Below are 19,352 nucleotides of genomic sequence, written 5' to 3'. Positions count from 1 at the left end.
TGCTAGAAATTTTGGAAAACATTAAGATTGATAAGTCCCCAGGGCCAGACCAGATTTATCCTAGGCTGCTCCGGGAAGTGAGAAAGGAGGTTGCTAAGCTGCTGGCGAGGATATTTGCCTCCTCACTCTCCACAGGAGTCGTACCAGAGGATTGGAAGGAGGCGAATGTTGTTCCTCTTTTCAAGAAGAGTAATAGGGAAATCCCTGGCAATTACAGACCAGTCAGTCTTACGTCTCTGTGGTCAGCAAAGTTTTGGAAAGAATTCTGAGGGATAGGACTTATGACTATTTGGCAAAGCATAACGTGATTAAAGGCAGTCAGCATGGCTTTGTGAGGGGTAGGTCATGCCTCACAAATCTTATGGAGTTCTTTGAGGAGGCATCATGACAGTTGATGATGGTCGAACAGTGGATGTGGTGTATGTAGACTTCAGCAAGGCATTTGGTAGGGATCTCCATGATAGGCTCATGCATAAAGTCAGGAAATATGGGATACAGGGAGATTTGGCTATCTGGATTCAGAATTGGCTGGCTGACAGAAGGCAGAGAGTGGTTATAGATGGAAAGTATTCTGCCTGGAGGACAGTGGGGTCCTGCAGGGCTCTGTTCTTGGGCCTCTGCTCTTTTTAGTTTTTACAAATGACTTGGATGAGGAGGATGAGGGGTGGGTTAGTAAATTTGCAGATGACACAAATGTGTTGTCAATAGTATAGAGGGCTACTGCAGGTTCCAGTGTGACATAGACAGGATGCAGAGCTGGGCTGAGAAATGGCAGATGGAGTTCAACCTGGATAAATGCAAAGTAGTGCATTTTGGAAGGTCGAACGCGAATGCTGAATATAGGATTAAAGACAGGATTCCTGGCAGTGTGGAGGAACTGAGGGATCTGGGTGTGCAAGTACATAGATCCCTCAAAGTTGCCACGCAAGTGGATAGGGTTGTTAAGAACGCATATGATGTTTTGGCTTTCATTAACAGGGGGAATCGAGTTTAAGAACTGCAAGGCTTTGCTGCAGCTCTACAAGTCCCTGATGTGACCACTATTGGAATATTGTGTCCAGTTCTGGTTGCCCTACTATAGGAAAGATACTGAGGCTTTGGAGAGGGTGCAAAGAAGGTTTACCAGAATGCTGCCTGGACTGGAGGGCTTGCCTTATGAAGAGAGGTTGACTAAGCTCAGACTTTTCTCTCTGAAGAGAGGAAGGAAGAGAGGAGACCTGACTGAGGTGTACAAAATAATGAGAGGAATAGATAGAGTCAATAGCCAGAGACTTTTCCCCAGGGCAGGATTGACTGGTACGAGAAGTCATAGTTTGAAGATATTAGGAGGAAGGTAGAAAGGAGATGTCAGAGGTAGGTTCTTTATGCAGAGAGTTGGAAATGCATGGAATGCATTGCCAGCTGTGGTGGTGGAAGCAGAGTCATTGGGGACATTTAAGCGACTGCTGGACATGCAAATGGATAGCAGTGAGTTGAGGGGTGCGTAGGTTAAGCTACTATATTTACATTAGGATTAAGTCTTGGCACAACATCGTGGGCCAAAGGGCCTGTTCTGTGCTGTACTTTTCAATGTTTTATGTTCTACAAGAGTGTCATGGGTGGTGAAGAGGGAAATGATTAATGAATCAGTAACACTATTGATGCCATGATGAGTGGAGGTCTTAGGTGGAGTTCAACAGATTGGTGGTAAATTCTCTTGGGTGCAGTTTCCCAGGGGTCGTAGAGTCATACAGCTTGGAAACACACCCTTCGATCCAACCAGTCTATGCCGACCATCTTCCCAAACGAGGCTAGTCCCATCTGCCTACGTTTGTCCCATCTGGTGAGTACACAGGAAGCCAATTGTACATCTCTGCCAGCTCAGATGAGTGGGAAATATAATACTACCAAAGCACTTGGTGAAATCTATCCCAAAGTTTTGGAGTGATTGGTGGACAATGTAAAACACAAAAGGAAATACATTGGCAAAATGTGAACTCAATAGCTCTGAGAGAAAAAGGAAATTGGGCCACAAATGTTCTCATTTCTAAACTCTATCACATTACAGACTCTGAAATGTAATTCTTTTTGGATGTCTAAATTGAACCTTTTCATAGAATCCAATCAATCGCTTTAATTTTAACTCTGTGCACTTATACCTGACTTGAGCTGATGCCTCCTAAGAACATAGCATGCAAAAAAGGAGTGAAAAACTCTTGAATCATGGCACCTACCTGACTTTGAATCACACCCTCCTGTGTGCAAGTTTACCAGGTGTATTTTAGCTAGGAAGTAGACCCTTATACCAAACCACCTTTGACAGCAGTGCTGGTAGTTGGTAACCATGCCAGGAACAAAGGAGCAGAAGCTGGTCAAAATGGTAAATGATGTTTATTCTTTATGCATTTCTTTGTACGAGTGCTCCTCTGGGCCCCTTAAAGATATCCAACACCTGTGGGGCATGTCTTTGCCATAAGCCATCATCTCCGTCCCCCCTACTTTACCACATATATAAATGCCAAGGAACTCTGATGTGTTTGACTCCTGTTATTCAGACAGCTGTTAATGATGCCTAGTGTGGATCAAAGTGTATAAAGTAATCATTGAGAGTTGAAATTTCCCAGATCTTATATCGCCACACTGAGCTGGGCTTGACTGTCTTTACATTCTCAACCCACACAATAACAGGGGCTCTGATACAAGAGTAACAAAAACAAATGGACCACAGGATATACTTTATACACTTGGTGGACTTTCCATGATGTGTAGCCCTTTAAACTTCCTTAACCCTAACCCTAACTCTAACCCATCTGCATTAACTCTGGTCTCCTGTGAATCTCCAATTTTTATTGTTCTAACATCATGGGCCATGCCTCCAGCTTTCTGAGCCCTAAACCCTGGAATCTCCTGTCTAATCTCTTCACCTCCAGTCCTACTCTTATGAGTCACCACAACTACATCATTGGCTAAGTTTTTGGTTGGCCATCAGCCCCAAAATAACTCTTTGTATGACTTGGTATCAAATTTTGTTTACGAACACACCTGTGAACCCCTTTGGGATGTATTTAATAAATTAAAAGTCACAGATTTGTTACAGTACAGAAAGTGAACATTCAGACCATCGTGGCTGCAACAATTGTGGCATGGTGGTACAGTGGTTAGCACTGCTGCCTCACAGCACCTGGGACCTGGGCTCAATTCCAGCTGAAGGTAACTGTCTGTATGGAGTTTGCATGTTCTCCCTGCTTCGGGCGTGGGTTTCCTTTGGGTGCTCTGGTTTCCTCCCACAGTCGAAAGATGTGCAGGTAAAGTAGATTGGCCATGCTAAATTGTCCTTAGTCCAGGGGTCTGTAGGTTAGGTGGATTAGCCATGAGAAATGCAGGGTTAGGGGTAGTGAGTCTGGGTGTTCGAAGAATCGGTGTGAACTTGTTGGGCTGAATGGCCTATTTCTACAGTATAGGAATTCTATATCTATACATAGTATCTGTGCCAATCTCGTACTTTTCCCCATTTTCTTGCATGCCTTTTCTATCCAAATTATCCAAAGCCTCCCTTGAATACCTGAAATAAACATACCACCACCACATTTGCAGGCAGTTCCATCCATACCCTGTCTACTCACTGCATCACTCTTTCTTTGTTTGCACATCACATTAAGTCTACGCAACTCTTTCTTTTTCCTTTTATGAGCAGGAACAGCTTCACCTATCTTAGTCTGTCCAGCCCTGCTCAGGAGTTTGAAAATCTCTATCCAGTCTCCTGCCAGTCCCAACTTCTTCAATTTATCCTCACAACTGAAGTTTCTCATTCCTGGAACAAAGATACAATTTATTCTGAAACATTGAAAGCAAACCAAAATATTACCAGTCTTCACACCTTCACCAATATTGATCCATCTGTTTTTACATCTGATTTTTTTGAGGTTTCCTAATGGCCCACAAAGCACAAAGGAGACAGAGCTGAGAGCAGCTAACTTGCAGGGAGTCTCATTTCATTTTGTTAAAGGAAAATTATGGGTTTATGGTGACCATTGGGAACCTCCTTTAAATTCCTTGGTTTATTTTTATTGTTCCAAGACTATGTCTTGCAGCCTTCATAATTTCTTGCTATCTTTAGTGCTTATATGTTTGAAATGAATACAGTTTTGTTTGGTTGTCCTGGCCTATACGAATAGCTTCACCATTACATTTTGGGTTGGGTGGAGAAATTAACTTTCTCATTTTGTTTCTTTCACAATGTTTGTCAGTGATATGTCACACTGTCTGGTATTTAAACCTAATTTTATATCTCAAACCTTTTATTTATAATGTTATTTCTTACTTTTAGCTGCATTGTATATTCAGAATCAAAGTCCCCAGGGTTTCTTAGTGGATCCCAAGGATGTTGCTCAATTTGGAGATGTAAGAACAATTCTAGAGTACAGAGTTCTCAATGATAGGTGCAACTTGCATATTTACCCCAGAGTCCACATGCTTGGGGATCAGACTATGCTTGGAAAATCAGGGAAGATCTGCCCGCATCACCTTGATTTTACAAAAAAATGTTGCTTTAAAACTATCCCATCTTTTTTGAAACCAGCAAGTGCTGAGAACCCTGGATGTCAAGGAAGATTCAATACTCAAGAAGAAAATAATGGAAGCATTTGATAAATACTGAAGGGTCAAAGCAACAGATGCCCTAGAGGAATACATAAAGTCCAAAGGTTGCTTAGAAAAGAAATTAGGAAAGCAAAAGTATGAAAATGTTGCTTTGCTCCTTCATTTGGTCACAGATTTCATTTCAAGCCTCGATATTGACTTTCATTCAACTTGCCTTTCCCTTAATTTTTTTTCCATCTCGTCTAGTGAGTTCTGAGGAAGGGTCACTCAACCCGAAATGTTAATTGTGATTTCTATCCTTAGGTGCTGCCAGACCTGCTGAGCTTTCCCAGCGATTTCTGTTTTTGTTTCTCTTTCTATCTTCCCTCTTCTTCACAACCTTGGAAAAAGCTAGCAATTATTTTGAATCCATTTGGAAACGTTTTGAAAGCTGAAACAATATTTGCCATGTAATGCAGCCATTTGAAGTGAAGTGATCACAACCCATTAAATTTGAGCTACTAACTATAGTTTCCACCTGCCCCGTCATAACTTGGCACCAACAAATTTCCAAACTGAACCGAGAACTATGTATTTAACTGACTTAATGCCTACAGCATTGTATATGGCCCAGTCAATACATGGTGAGCTAGCCTTGCTATTGCATTCCATTTCTGGTATAGATTTTCTCTAGAAGCTTAAAGTTGGAGCTCAGATTGCTGTCTGTTTAATTGCATAAATTCTGAACTCTATGCCAGCTGCCAAAGTAGTTGAATTTAAATGATTTCTGTGCAAAAAGCCTTTTTTCTCTTATCCTGCCATATATCTTCTTTGATTGTCCAACTAGCAAAGTGAACAGCTTCGATTTTCAATGCCAAATACTTTAAGCAGAAATTAGACATTGCAATGCCACTAACTGCTTGGTAGGAACAGAGGGATCTGGGTGTGCAAGTACAAAGATCCCTCAATGTTGCCACTCAAGTGGATAGGTTTGTTCAGAAAGCATATGGTGTTTTGGCTTTTGTTAACAGGGGTATCGAGTTTAAGAGCTGCAACGTTTTGCTGAAGCTCTACAAGTCCTGGTGAGACCACACTTGGAATATTGTGTCCAGTTCTGGTCGCCCTAGATTAGATTACTTACAGTGTGAAAACAGGCCCTTCGGCCCAACAAGTCCACACCGCCCCGCCGAAGCGCAACCCACCCATACCCCTACATTTACCCCTTACCTAACACTACGGGCAATTTAGCATGGCCAATTCACCTGACCTGCACATCTTTGGACTGTGGGTGGAAACCGGAGCACCCGGAGGAAACCCACGCAGACATGGGGAGAACGTGCAAACTCCACACAGTCAGTTGCCTAAGGCGGGAATTGAACCCGGGTCTCTGGCACTGTGAGGCAGCAGTGCTAACCACTGTGCCACCGTGCCGCCCTACTATAAGAAAGATACAGAGGCTTTGGAGAGGGTGCAAAGAAGGTTTACCAGGATGCTGCCTGGACTGGAGGACTTGCCATGTGAAGAAAGGTTGAATAAGCTCAGACTTTTCTCTCTGGAGAGAAGGAGGAAGAGAGGAGACCTGATCGATGTATATAAAATAATGAGAGGAATAGATAGAGTCAATAGCCAAAGACTTTTCCCCAGGGCAGGATTGACTGGTATGAGAAGTCATAGAACATAGAACATAGAACATAGAACAATACAGCACAGAACAGGCCCTTCGGCCCACGAAGTTGTGCCGAACTTCTAACCTAGATTAAGTACCCATCCATGTACCTATCCAAATGCCGCTTAAAGGTCACTAATGATTCCGACTCTACCACTCCATGATTCCGACCCTACCATTCCCACGGGCAGCGCATCCCATGCCCCCACCACTCTCTGGGTAAAGAACCCACCCCTGACATCTCCCCTATACCTTCCACCCTTCACCTTAAATTTATGTCCCCTTGTAACACTCTGTTGTACCCGGGGAAAAAGTTTCTGACTGTCTACTCTATCTATTCCTCTGATCATCTTATAAACCTCTATCAAGTCACCCCTCATCCTTCGCCGTTCCAACGAGAAAAGGCCGAGAACTCTCAACCTATCCTCGTACGACTTCCTCTCCATTCCAGGCAACATCCTGGTAAATCTCCTCTGCACCCTCTCCAAAGCTTCCACATCTTTCCTAAAAGTGAAACACTGCTTCACCTGGAAGGTGTCTTTGGGGCATTGGAGGAAGGAGGAGATAAAAGGACAAATATTACACCTTCTACAATTGCATAGAGAGATGATTGGAAATCTGAAGATGGAGGAGAAGACTAGAATGTCATGAAGGATACTGGCCCCACAGAGTGGTGACAGTGCAGGGGAGATGGGGGCAATGTGTTTGTTGGTGACATCCTGCTGAAGATGATGGAAATGGCAGCGTATGATCCTTCAAATACAGAGACTGGCCAGTGGAAAATGAGGGCAAGGGAGGAGGGGAAGGAGTGAGGGTAGAAGTGCAGGCAATGAGTCAGACACAGCTGAGGGGTCCTGCCAACAATGGACAGGACGGGGAAAACCCTCCGTTGAGAAAAAATGCAGACATGTTGGAGGCATCCCGGTGGAAGGTGGCACAATAGGAGCAATTGTGATGTAACTGGGAGACATAAGAGGGTCTGTACAGGAAGCAGAGTGTTGGCAATGATCACTGTAATTATTTATTCTGTTGTGTGGTTCCCCATGAAGCTTACCCCGCTATGTAGCTTAGGGACACACTACACTCCAATTTTGGTGTCATCTGCAAACTTACTAACTGTACCTCTTATGCTCGCATCCAAATCATTTATGTAAATGACAAAAAGTAGACGACCCAGTACTGATCCCTGCGGAACTCCACTTGTAACTGGGCTCCAGGCTGAATATTTACCATCTACCACCACTCTCTGCCTTCGACCGGTTAGCCAGTTTTCTATCCAATTGGCCAGATTTCCCTCTATCCCATGCCTCCTGACTTTCCGCATAAGCCTACCATGGGGAACCTTATCAAATGCCTTACTAAAATCCATGTACACTACATCCACTGCTCTTCCCTCATCCACATGCTTGGTCCCCTCCTCGAAGAATTCAATAAGACTTGTAAGGCAAGACCTACCCTTCACAAATCCGTGCTGGCTGTCCCTAATCAAGCAGTGTCTTTCCAGATACTCATAAGTCCTATCCCTCAGTACCCTTTCCATTACTTTGCCTACCACCGAAGTAAGACTAACTGGCCTGTAATTCCCGGGGTTATCCCTATTCCCTTTTTTGAACAGGGGCACAACATTCGCTCCTCTCCAGTCCCCTGGTACCACCCCCGTTGCCAGTGAAGACGAGAAGATCATTGCCAACGGTACTGCACTTTCCTCTCTTGCTTCCCACATAATCCTAGGATATATCCCGTCAGGCCTGGGGGACTTGTCTATCCTCAAGTTGTTCAAAATGTCCAACATATCTTCCTTCCTAACAGGTATCTCTTCTAGCTTACCAGTCCATTTCACACTCTCCTCTTCTACAATACGGTCCCTCTCGTTTGTAAATACTGAAGAGAAGTACTTGTTCAAGACCTCTCCTATCTCTTCCGACTCAATACACAGTCTCCCACTACTGTCCTTGATCGGACCTACCCTCGTTCTCGTCATTCTCAGGTTTCTCATATACGCATAAAATGCCTTGGGGTTATCCTTGATCCTATCCGCCAACGATTTTTCATGCCCTCTCTTAGCTCTCCTAATCCCTTTCTTCAGGTCCCTTCTGGCTATCCTGTATCCCTCCACTGCTCTGTCTGAATCCTGTTTCCTCACCTTATGTAAGCCTCCTTCTTCCTCTTTACCAGACATTCAACCTCTCTCGTCAACCAAGGCTCCCTCACACGACCATTTCTTTCCTGCCTGATAGGTACATACATATCATGGACACGTCGTATCTGCTCTTTGAAAAAGTTCCACATTTCCACCACATCCTTCCCTGACAGCCTATGCTCCCAACGTATGCTCCTCAAATCCTGCCTTACAGCATCGTAATTTCCCTTCCCCCAATTATAAAATCTACCTTGTTGTGCGCACCTATCTCTCTCCATAACCAAGGTGAAAGTCACAGAATTGTGGTCACCATCACCAAAATGTTCACCCACCAACAAGCCCACCACTTGCCCCGGTTCATTACTGAGTACCAAATCCAATATGGCCTCCCCTCTGGTTGGACAATCTACATACTGCGTTAGAAAAGCTTCCTGGATACACTGCACAAACACCGCCCCATCCAATCTACTTGATCTAAAGAGCTTCCAATCAATATTTGGGAAGTTGAAGTCGCCCATGACTACGACCCTGTGGCTTCTGCACCTTTCCAAAATCTATTCCCCAATCTGTTTCTCCACATCTCTGCTGCTATTGGGGGGCCTATAGTAAACACCCAACAAGGTGACTGCACCTTTCCTATTTCTGACTTCAGCAAAGTTTGGAGATATTAGGAGGAAGGTATAAAGGAGACATCAGAGGTAGGTTCTTTATGCAGAGAGTTGTGAATGCATGGAATGCATTGCCAATTGAGGTGGTGGAAGCAAAGTCATTGGGGACATTTAAGCGACTGCTGGACATGCGCATGGATAGAAGTGAGTTGAGGGGTGCGTAGGTTAAGTTACTATATTTTACATTAGGATTAAGTCTTGGCACAACATCATGGGCCAAAGGGCCTGTTCTGTGCTGTACTTTTCTATGTTCTATGTTCTTATGTTACAAGATGTCTGAGAACAGATGTTGTTGCTGGTTTAGTAATGACTACACTGATTGTTGGGATACTACTTTTTCTTGTGATTTTGTAAAAAAATCCCTGTTAGAGATTATTTTGTTATATTCATGGACTAGATTGTGAAGGAAGCTAAGAGATTCCTCCCCCTTAGATTGGTTGGCTAATGATATCGGGAAGGTAAAAATTTATTTCAGATTATGTTAATTGGAGAGTAAACCATCAAGTTAAAAATGATATGCTAATGCTTTACAATATCTTGGTTTTACTACACTTTGAGATCTGTCTCTTGTTTGGATTACCAAAAAGGGTGAGGGATGGCACAACCCTTAAGAAGATGGCTTAACAAATACCCTGCCTTGGACTTTAGTTGTAAGGATAGCCTCAATGAATTGGGACTATTTTCATTCTGGAAACGTACACTTAAAGAAAACTTTTTTAAAAAGTCACAAAGAGGTTAGATTCTAGATCAATTATTTGCATTGGACAGGATTGGGAAAACTAGGGCTAGTGCAGAACAAATATGTTGTAAGTTTGGTGTAAAAACCATTTCATTTGACAAGTGATTTAGCATTGTCGAGTATAAATGATTCTGTTTTAGTTCATTCATGGAATGTGGGTTTCACTGGATGACCACCATTTATTGCCCTTGAGAAGGTTCTGGGTGAGCTGCCTTCCTGAAGCATTACAGTATACCTGCTGTGGAAGACAGTTCCAGGGTTTTGACCCAGCAATGGCTTGCTGGCTCAGCTAGCTCAATTGGCTGCCCAGCTGATTTACATTGCAGAATAACACAACAACACAGTGGCACAGTGGTTAGCACTGCTGCCTCACAGCGCCAGAGACCCGGGTTCAAATCCCACCTCAGGCAACTGTCTATATGGAGTTTGCATATTCTCCCTGTGTCTGCGTGGGTTTCCTCTGGGTGCTCCGGTTTCCTCCTACAGTCTAAAGATGTGCAGGGTAGGTGAATTGACCATGCTAAATTGCCCATAGTGTTAGGTGAAGGGGTAAATGTAGGGGAATGGGTCTGCAAACTCCACACAGTCAGTCGCCTGAGGCGGGAAGTGAACCCGGGTCTCTGGCGCTGTGAGGCAACAGTGCTAACCACTGTGCCACCGTGCCGCCCACCCAGGTTCTGGGTGAGCTGCCTTCCTGAAGCATTACAGTATACCTGCTGTGGAAGACAGTTCCAGGGTTTTGACCCAGCAATGGCTTACTGGCTCAGCTAGCTCAATTGGCTGCCCAGCTGATTTACATTGCAGAATAACACAACAACACGGTGGCACAGTGGCACAGTGGTTAGCACTGCTGCCTCACAGCGCCAGAGACCCGGGTTCAAATCCCACCTCGGGCAACTGTCTATATGGAGTTTGCATATACTCCCTGTGTCTGCGTGGATTTCTTCTGGGTGCTCCGGTTTCCTCCTACAGTCTAAAGATGTGCAGGTTAGGTGAATTGACCATGCTAAATTGCTCATAGTGTTAGGTGAAGGGGTAAATGTAGGGGAATGGGTCTGGGTGGGTTGCTCTTCGGAGGGCCGGTGTGGACTTGTTGGGCCGAAGGGCCTGTTTCCACACTGTAAGTAATCTAATCTTTTAAAAAAAATACCAGTTCAATTCCTGTACCATGAAGGATTCACCTTCTCCCTTGCCTGAGGCATGGTGATCCTCAGGTTAAACCATCACTATTTATCCCTCTCTAAGGAGAGAACAGCCATATATTCTGGTAAGACTATGGCAATATTACTTTTTTACCTTAATATTCCTTTGGGATTTGGAGGGGAAGTTCTAAGATATTTTCTCTGAAATGGACACAGACTCCTTTTTGGTTTGCCAGTTCACTGGGGAGGGGTGCAGGGATGGGGGGTTGGGGAAGGTGTACATGTTTGTGTCAACTTTTGATGGAGACACTTGAATTATTTATTCTTCTTCTCATACATTTGTAACTCATGAGACCATCCTCTTAAATGAAACAGATTATGGAAAGCAGTTGGGCTGCATATATGGTTGAAGCCATCTCTGACCTTTCAGACCTAAACAGAAGCTGGATTTCAGTTCTTGATTCTGAGCATACGTCTGGCAGGGACTGATTGCACCCTTTTGGAAATAAGAGGGGACTTTGGGCTTATGGAATTGAGTCACATCCAGAAATTCAGATTCAGCTCGGTCATGTAAAACAGAGGACAGTTCGGGTAGAATCTACGCAGTTAGTTGGGAGGTGGACAGTAGATACCAATGAATCAGATGAAGGTGTCATTGAAATTCATTCCTTTTGCAGAAAGAAATGTGATCCCAGGGAAGGTCCTGAAGCTGCTGTAAAGGTTGTACCAGCTGAGAGAGACCACCCTTCTCCTTATGCTTACTAAGAACAAGACGTGTGGCTTGGGGAAGTGGAGAATGAGAAAAAAAAAGGAAGAAAATTGCATTTACGAAAATAGATTCTTTCAGGATCCTGTAGGAATGTCAAGTGCATCATTTAGTTTTTCAATGACTGGGGACACAATTGTGGCCTGAGGGAAGTGTGTAAACTGTTTCTTCAAGAAGCTAAAAAAAATTAGAGACATTTTCTTAACTGGGCTTCCAAATTATTGCTTAAGATTTTTCCCATTCTAACAATGAAATCGTAGAAGTCCTTGAGTTGAGTCACATCTTGTAATGAAGTATTAATTATATTAATTATATAAAGACATTCTCTGTAATTTACAGTGAAATTAATCTTGGTAGTATATTTATCTGAATGAGAGTCCCATTAACAATGGCAGGTAATTTTAAATTTGAATACATTATGCGGATTTGCATCACATAGCATTTGGGAGGTGGAGGGGGTAACAGAGAGGAGTTAGAGGGAGATAGTCTCACCTCAGTTACACGAAAGAGGTAGATGGATACACTCCAGGGACAGAAAGGGAACAGGCAGTCAGTGCAGGGATTCCCAGTGGCTGTTCCCCTCAATATTAAATACACCCTTTTGGATACTCTTTGTAGGGTGGGGGGTGTGTGGCGATGGGGACCTTCCAGGGGAAAGCCGTAGTGGCCAGGTCTCTGGCAATGAGCCTGGCACTGTGGCTCAGAAGGGAAGGGGGAAGAACAGAAAAGTGCTAGTGATAGGAGATTCATTAGTTAGAGGAATAGACAGGAGATTCTGTGGTTGCGAATGGGATTCCTGGAAGGTATGATGCCTCCCAGGTGCCAGGTCCAGGATGTCTCTGATTCAAGACTCTGAAGGGGGAGGGGAGAAGCCAAAAGCTGTGATGCCCATTTACACCGATGACATAGCTAGGAAAAGGGATGAGGATCTATAAAGTGATTTCAGGGAGTTAGGTTGGAAGCTGAAAAACAGAATGAGCAAAGCAGTAATCTCAAGATTACTAGTAGTGCCACATGCTACTGAGGCGAGGAACAGGGAGTGAGTGCAGCTAAACACGTGGCTACATGGCTGGGGCAGGAGGGAGGGCTTCAGATACATAGATCATTGGGGAACCTTCTGGGGAAGGTGGGACCTGTACATGAAGGACAGGTTGCACTTAAACTGGAGGGGCACTATTGTTCTGGGTGGGAGATATGTGACAGCACTTTGGGAGGGTTTAAACCAGTTTGGCAGGGGGATGGGAACCAGAGCTACAGATCAGAGGAGAGGGTAGTTATTGAATGGGCAGAAATAGAATACAGAGAATCTGTCTGGAGGGATACACAGTTGATTGGGCAAAGGGATGGGTTAAAGTATGTCTGTTTCAATGCAGGGAATGCAAAGAATAAGAGTGATGAACTTAGAGTATGGATCAGTACTTGGAACTACAATGTTGAGGCCCTAACTGAGACCTGGATTTCACAGGGGCAGGAATGGTTGCTACATGTTCCAAGGTTTAGATCTTTTAAAAAGAACTGGGAGTGGGATAAAAGAGGAGGGGGAGTAGCATTGTTAACTAGAGAGTGCATCACAGCTGCAGAAAAGGAGGTTGTTGAGGAGGGTTTGTCTACTGAGGCAGTATGGGTGGAAGTCAGGAACAGGAAAAGGCCAGTTACTTTATTGGGTGTTTTGTATAGACCCCCCACTCCATTGCAGCAGAGAGATGGAAGTACAGATTGGGCAGCAGATCTTGGAAAGGTGCAGATGTAACAGAGTTGTTGTTATGAGTGACATCAACTTCCCCAATATTGATTGGAACCTCCTTAATGCAGATGGTCTGGATGGAGCTGATTTTGTCAGGTGTGTCCAGGAAGGATTCCTGACTCAATAGATAGGCCAACTAGGGGGAGGCCATATTAGATTTAGTACTAGGTGATGAGCCAGGCCAGGTGTCAAATCTCTTGGTGGGAGACCATTTTGCTGACAGTGACCACAACTGCCTCACCTTTACCAAAGCCATGGAGAGGGATAGCAACAGACAGTATAGGGAGGCTTTTAAGTGGGTGAGGGGAAATTATACTGCTATTAGACAAGAGCTATGGAGTATAAATTGGTTACAATTGTTCTACGGGAAATGCACAACAGAAATATGGAGGCTGTTTAAGGAGCACTTGTTGTGAGTGTTGGATACCGTTGTCCCACTGTGACAGGCAAGGAATTGTAAGGTGAAGGAGCCTTGATGACAAGAGCAGAGGAGCTTCTCATCAAAAGGAAGAAGGAAGCTCACTTTAGGTTAAGGAAGCAAAGATCTGCACAGCTTTAGAGGATTACAGGGTAGCTAGGAACGAACTCAAAAATGGACACAGGGGAGCTGGGAAGGTGCACAAAAATCCGAGGAATGAGTAGGGAAAACCCAAAGGTGTTCTATTTGATTAGATTAGATTACTTTTTTTTAGATTAGATTAGATTACTTACAGTATGGAAACAGGCCCTTCGGCCCAACATCTCCACACCGCCCCGCCGAAGCGTAACCCACCCATACCCCTACTATTTACCCCTTACCTAACACTATGGACAATTTAGCATGGCCAATTCACCTGACCTGCACATCTTTGGACTGTGGGAGGAAACTGGAGCACCCGGAGGAAACCCACGCAGACACGGGGAGAACGTGCAAACTCCACACAGTCAGTCGCCTGAGGCGGGAATTGAACCCGGGTCTCTGGCGCTGTGAGGCAGCAGTGCTAACCACTGTGCCACCGTGCCGCCCACATTTGTACGTGAGGAATAAGAGAATGACCAGAGAGAGGGTAGGGACGATTAGGAATAGTGAAGGGAACTTTTGCCTGGAGTCTGAAGAGATAGGGGAGGCCCTAAATGAGTTTTTTGCTTCAGTATTCACTAGAGAGAGGGAATTTGTTCATAGTGAGAACACTATGGACCAGGTTAGTAGGCTTGAACAGATTGATATTCAGGAAATTCTGGGAGGTATCAAAATAGATAAGTCCCCAGGACTGGACCAGATATATCTAAGGTTTCTATAGAAAGTGAAGAATGAAATTGCTGTGCCTCTGGCAATGATCGTTGCATCCTCACTCTCCACGAGAATAGTACCGGATGATTGGAGGGAGGTGAATGCTGTACTTCTGTTCAAGAAAGGGAACAGGGAAATCCCTGGGAATTACAGACCAGTCAGTCTTATGTCAGTGGTAAGCAAGGTACTGGAAAGGATACTGAGAGATAGGGTTTATGAGTATTTGGAAAAACATAGCTTGATTAAAGATAGTCAGCATGGCTTTGTGAGGAGCAGGTCATGCCTCACAAGCCTTATTGAGTTCTTTCAGGATGTGATGAGACAAGTTGACGAAGGTCGAGCAGTGGATGTGGTGTATATGAATTTCAGTATGGCACTTGGTAAGATTCCTCACAGTAGGCTCATTCAGGAAATTAGGAGATATGGCACACAGGGAAATTTGGCTGTCTGGATACAGAATTTGCTGGCCAAATGGACAGTGAATGGTAGCAGATGGAAAGTATTCTGCCTGGAGCTCGGTGACCAGTGGTGTCTCTCAGCGATCTGTTGGACGTCTGCTCTTTGTAATTTTTATAAATGACTTGGATGAAGAAGTGGAAGGGTGGGTGAGTAAGTTTGCGATGACACCAAGGTCGGTGGTGTTGTAGATAGGGTCAAGAGCTGTTGCAGGCAACAAGACATTGACAGGATGCAGAGTTGGGCTGAGAAGTGGCAGATGGAGTTCAATGCAAAGTGATTCGTTTTGGAAGATTCGAACTTGAATGCTGAATGCAGGGTTAAAGACAGGATTCTTGGCAGTGTGGAGGAACTGCAGGATCTTGGAGTCCATGTCCATAAACCCCTCAAAGTTCTACCCAAGTTGATACTGTTGTTAAGAAGGCATATGGTGTTTTGGCTTTCATTAATGGGGGGATTAAGTTTAAGAGCCACGAGGTTTTGCTGCAACTCTATAAAACCCTGGTTCAATACACTTGGATTATTGTGTCCAGTTCGCCTCATTATAGGAAAGATGTGGAAGCTTTAGAGAGGGTACAGAGGTGAATGGTCAGGACGCTACCTGAATTGGAGGGCTTGTCTTACAAAAACAGGTTCAGTGAACTAAGGTTTTTCACACTGGAGAGCAGTGATTTAATAGAGGTGTACAAGGTAATGAGAGGCATAGAGTAGATAGCCAGAGACTTGTCCCCAGGACACAAATTGCTGTCATGAGAGGTCATGATTTTAAAGTGGGTGGTCGAAGATATGGGGGGATATCGGAGGAAGTTTCTTTATGCAGAGAGTAGTGTGTGCGTGGAGTGCACTTCCAGCGGTGGTAGTAGGTTCAGAGACACTAGGGACACTTAACTGATTGCAGGACAAGCACATGGATGGCAGTAAATTGAGGGTGTGTATGTTAGGACAATCTTAAATTAAGATAAATGCTTGGCACAACATCGTGGGCCAAAGGACCTGTACTGTGCTGTACTGTTCTATGCTCTACAACAGTAAATTTCAGATCGGCTATTTCACTTTATAACATCATTTCAACTCCTAATTAATAGCCAACATTTATATCATATGCTATTCCATATTTTCATAGGCCTAACTTGGTTTTGGGTTCTTAGTGAACAGATTCGAGTTTCACAATAGGTGCCATCTCAGCTCAGATAATGCATTGAAGGTGTGAGGTTAAAGTCTGTCTGTGTCCCAATATTAGGTCAGACTGATTCTATTTCTAAAGTAGGAGTTACAGAATCTTACATGGATTTATGCAGTTTTTGAGCAAAATAAAATGTAATTCCACAAGTACAAATTCACCCCGTAAACTTATATGTATGTGTGTGCAGGGGAGACCGAGTGAGTGTGTGCATGTGTGTGTGTGTGGGGGGGGGGTGGGCAGGTGATTGTCCGTGAGAGAGAGTGTATGTATGTGTGTGAGTGCAATGGTGTATAAGTCTGTGAGGGGTTGCATGTGTGAGTGTGAGGGGTGTGTGTGTCAGCATATGAGTGTAGTCAGATTGTTTATTAAACAGCATAGACATCAGGGGCTAAATAGCATTCTACTGTGCTGTATATCTCTGTGAGGCTGAGTCCAATATAGTACCGAAAGTATGCTGCATTGTTTTGAGTCATTAGTCTTTGGGAAATATTATTCTGAAGGCCTTCCCTTTAATTGTCTGTTATGTATATAATGCTATTCGAAGAAGAGTAGGGAGTGCCTCAGTATCCTGACCAATTTATCTCCGTCAACCCACCCCATTAAAAACAGATGATCTGATTATTCATCTCTTTGCTGTTTGTCCATTTTTAATGTGCGAACTAATTCATGAAATGGAAACACTTTGAAATATTTTTGAGAGTTAAGGAAAATATATGTACTATTACTTTCGGCAAGCATCTCATCTTCTGGATGACTCATTGCATTGTCTCACTCTGCTGAACTAATGTTAACCAAATACAAATGCTCTGAATCTTTTGATGACCCATACTTTGTAATTCTCTGCACACACTACCACACTCTGCATTAGCCTGTATGTAGCCAATATCCTTTGTGCACACTAAGGATTACGCATGCTGTGAATTATGGTTTATCACGGCTGCCAAACCACACTCATTACTTGGTCAGTTCAAGTCAACTTATACCATGTGTCTTTTATGTGGCATAACTCTGAACTTGATAACCAGTCACAGGCAATCTAAATCCTCATCTGAAGTAATATTTCCCAATAACAGAAAGGAATTTGAGTGGAGTTGCTAAAATTAAAAGCTCTATTTTCCTGAGAAAAGCTGAAGATTCGCAGTTCGGAAAAGGAGCAAATGGGAATCAAGTTACACAAGGTGGGAAATAACCTACAACAGATATTGCTAAATATATGACTGACTGACTCCATAGTAATGGAAGGCTGCAGCAAGGTAGCCTGATTGGTGACCTGTGTTATCATTGTGTCTTTGTGTTGATGTCATTGTTTTTGCTGATTGATACATTAAAACCCAACTTCACTTTATTACTTTTGTCAAGTACGACGATTTACACTTTATTACAATTGCTGATGAGAGGAAATGCTAGGTGTGCTAGCCTAATGACTCATTTGTTAATTCCTATCTTGAATAGAACTGGAACACCTTCAGCTGAAAAGACTCCACGTTTCATAATAAGCACAATTGACTTGTCTCTTCTCAGCAAGTCGCAAGACCCAGAACTGTTGAGGCTCCTCACAGGGAGGGAAAATATTATTTTCCTGATGTTTCTTTGTGACCAGAAGGTCTGTATAGACAGAATCATGGAAGTTTACAGCACAATCACTTCACCTGAAGAAGGAGCAGAGATTCCAAATAAACCTATTGGACAATTACTTGGTGTCATGTGACTTCTGGCCATTGAGTCTATGGGGCAGTTCTCTTTAAATCAAATTGTCCAGTGCCTCTCCCCTACCTTTTTTCAAAAAGTCTTGCAATTTCTTTCCCTCGGTTTTTATCTAATTCCCTTCTGAAAGTCTCAATTGGACTTTTTCCTTCAGTTTACTCCAGATCTCATAACACTCACTGCAAAAAATAAGTCTTCCCTTGTGTCTTCTTTAGCGCCTGTGTCAGTCACCTTAATTTGGTCCTCAATCCTTCTACTAATGGGATCCGTTGCTCCATATTGGCTGTGCTGAGACTCCTATTGAATCTGCTGTCAATCCTTGCTAATCCAAAGAGAACAAATCCAGCTTTTCCAATCTCCCAATGTAACTGAAGTTCTTAAATCCCAGAACTTTTTTCATGATTCACCCACTTTCAGACTTTGAGATCCTTTCTAAATTGTGCTGTCTGAAACTGAACACAATACAGTTGCGGTCAAACATGTGTCTTCACGTTTGTTATCACCTCCCCCTTTTACACTCCATGCCATTAGTATTAAAGCCCAGGATCTGAATGACCTTTTAACCTTTTTCTAAGCCTGCACTGCCTTCTTCCATGATTTAAAATCATAAAATCCCTATAATGCAGGTGGAGAACATTCAGCCATTCGAGTGTGTATCCACTCTCCAAACTCTCCACCCAGGCACCCAAGATCCCCAGAACCCCGCATTTCCCTTGGTTAAACCATCTAGCCTACACATCCCTGGACACTATGGGCAATTTACCATGGCCAATCCACCTAACCTGCCATTTTGTGTTGTGGGAAGAAAGTGGAACACCCACTGGAAATCCATGCAGACACTGTGAGAACATGTAGAGTCTCTATATCTTTCTGAAGTCTATCAGATATTGAGAAGAGCAGGGTGCTGTTTGTCAATGATGCTCCTAATTATTGCAGATCTTGTCACTGTTCAATATTTAGGCTAACTTGTGAAGAAAGGGGGTGAACTGGAATTACCAGAACATGTCCAGCTCTCATAAAACCATTAGGATCCCTTTCATAGACCAGTGAGACTGGAGGAAGGAGCAAGATAAAAAAAAAGCATTCTTCCATTACTGATACAAATATAACTCTCAGATGAATTTAAAGCACTATTGATATCAGCGCTGAAAATGTGTTGCTGGAAAAGCGCAGCAGGTCAGACAGCATCCAAGGAACAGGAGAATCGACGTTTCGGGCATAAGCCCTTCTTCAGAAATGAGGAAAGTGTGTCCAGCAGGCTAAGATAAAAGGTAGGGAGGAGGAACTTGGGGGAGGAGCTTTGGAAATGCGATAGGT

Source organism: Chiloscyllium plagiosum, chromosome 15 (genome assembly GCF_004010195.1).
Source record: "Chiloscyllium plagiosum isolate BGI_BamShark_2017 chromosome 15, ASM401019v2, whole genome shotgun sequence".
NCBI lineage: Eukaryota > Metazoa > Chordata > Chondrichthyes > Orectolobiformes > Hemiscylliidae > Chiloscyllium > Chiloscyllium plagiosum.
This window is presented reverse-complemented; position numbering follows the sequence as displayed.